Source organism: Bubalus kerabau, chromosome 7 (assembly GCF_029407905.1).
Source record: "Bubalus kerabau isolate K-KA32 ecotype Philippines breed swamp buffalo chromosome 7, PCC_UOA_SB_1v2, whole genome shotgun sequence".
In the NCBI taxonomy this organism is placed as follows: domain Eukaryota; kingdom Metazoa; phylum Chordata; class Mammalia; order Artiodactyla; family Bovidae; genus Bubalus; species Bubalus kerabau.
In genome coordinates, this window is record NC_073630.1 from 77,388,195 (window position 1) to 77,390,622 (window position 2,428).

The 2,428-nt window shown below is 41.2% G+C and overlaps 1 pseudogene; it reads left to right on the forward strand.

Moving 5' to 3' along the window:
- Positions 1–307: 307 nt before the first annotated feature.
- Positions 308–987, forward strand: LOC129657408 (uncharacterized; annotated as a pseudogene).
- Positions 988–2,428: the final 1,441 nt, after the last annotated feature.

The following is a 2,428-nucleotide window of genomic DNA, read 5'->3' on the forward strand; positions in this document are numbered from 1 at the left end:
TGAGTAAGTGAGAAATAGATTTAAGGGCCTAGATCTGATAGATAGAGTGCCTGATGAACTATGGACTGAGGTTCTTGACATTGTACAGGAGACAGGGATCAAGACCATCCCAATGGAAAAGAAATGCAAAAAAGCAAAATGGCTGTCTGGGGAGGCCTTACAAATAGCTGTGAAAAGAAGAGAAATGAAAAACAAAGGAGAAAAGGAAAGATATAAGCATCTGAATGCAGAGTTCCAAAAAATAGCAAGAAGAGATAAGATAGCCTTCTTCAGTGATCAATGCAAAGAAATAGAGGAAAACAGCAGAATGGGGAAGACTAGAGATCTCTTCAAGAAAATCAGAGATACCAAAGGAACATTTCATGCAAAGATGGGCTCGATAAAGGACAGAAATGGTATGGACCTAACAGAAGCAGAAGATATTAAGAAGAGATGGCAAGAATACACAGAAGAACTGTACAAAAAAGATCTTCACGACCCAGATAATCATAATGGTGTGATCACTGACCTAGAGCCAGACATCCTGGAATGTGAAGTCAAGTGGGCCTTAGAAAGCATCACTATGAACAAAGCTAGTGGAGGTGATGGAATTCCGTGGAGCTATTCCAAATCCTAAAAGATGATGCTGTGAAAGTGCTGCACTCAATATGCCAGCAAATTTGGAAAACTCAGCAGTGGCCACAGGACTGGAAAAGGTCAGTTTTCATTCCAATCCCAAAGAAAGGCAATGCCAAAGAATGCTCAAACTACGGCACAATTGTACTCATCTCACATGCTAGTAAAGTAATGCTCAAAATTCTCCAAGCCAGGCTTCAGCAATATGTGAATCGTGAACTTCCTGATGTTCAAGCTGGTTTTACAAAAGGCAGAGGAACCAGAGATCAAATTGCCAACATCCACTGGATCATGGAAAAAGCAAGAGAGTTCCAGAAAAACATCTATTTCTGTTTTATTGACTATGCCAAAGCCTTTGACTGTGTGGATCACAATAAACTGTGGAAAATTCTGAAAGAGATGGGAATACCAGACCACCTGGCCTGCCTCTTGAGAAACCTGTATGCAGGTCAGGAAGCAACAGTTAGAACTGGACATGGAACAACAGACTGGTTCCAAAGAGGAAAAGGAGTACATCAAGGCTGTATATTGTCACCCTGCTTATTTAAGAGTACATCATGAGAAATGCTGGACTGGAAGAAACACAAGCTGGAATCAAGATTGCCAGGAGAAATATCAGTAACCTCAGATATGCAGATGACACCACCCTTATGGCAGAAAGTGAAGAGGAACTAAAAAGCCTTTTGATGAAAGTGAAAGTGGAGAATGAAAAAGTTGGCTTAAAGTTCAACATTCAGAAAACAAAGACATGGTATCTGGTCCCATCTCTTCATGGGAAATAGATGGGGAAACAGTGGAAACAGTGTCAGACTTTATTTTTCTGGGCTCCAAAATCACTGCACATGGTGACTGCAGCCATGAAATTAAAAGACAGTTACTCCTTGGAAGGAAAGTTATGACCAACCTAGATAGCATATTCAAAAGCAGAGACATTACTTTGCCAACAAAGGTTAGTCTAGTCAAGGCTATGGTTTTTCCAGTGGTCATGTATGGATGTGAGATTTGGACTGGGAAGAAGGCTGAGCGCCGAAGAATTGATGCTTTTGAACTGTGGTGTTGGAGAAGACTCTTGAAAGTCCCTTGGACTGCAAGGATATCCAACCAGTCCATTCTGAAGGAGATCAGCCCTGGGATTTCTTTGGAAGGAATGATGCTAAAGCTGAAACTCCAGTACTTTGGCCACCTCATGTGAAGAGTTGACTCATTGGAAAAGAGTCTGATGCTGGGAGGGCTTGGGGGCAGGAGGAGAAGGGGACGACAGAGGATGAGATGGCTGGATGGCATCACTGACTCGATGGATGTGAGTCTGAGTGAACTCCGGGAGCTGGTGATGGACAGGGAGGCCTGGGGTGCTGCGATTCATGGGGTCGCAAAGAGTTGGACACGACTGAGTGACTCAACTGAACTGAACTGAACTGAAATGCAATTAAACACTACTGAATTATTTTCTAATAACTGGGCCAAAGAAGTGCCAGTGTAAAAATGTTCCAGTGAATATTTCAAAATAAGATAAAGCATATGCTTCTAGTCATCTTTTTAGATGCCCTGAGAACCATCTTTCTAACTATGATTATTTCCAAGCCAAAGATAGAAATGCACTACCACATATGAAAGTATTACACAGATTCAGGCCTTCAGGTTCTTAATAAATTTCCAGTGGATCTGAAAGGAAAGGCATGAAGCTTCTCCACTTTGCTTCATGGTTGGTTACCTCAGTGACTTTTTTTGCTTGTTTATTCATTTATTATTTATTTTCAATCTTATTCCTGAAGATATTATGTTGCAAGATGACATAAATTTGACATGAGAAAGA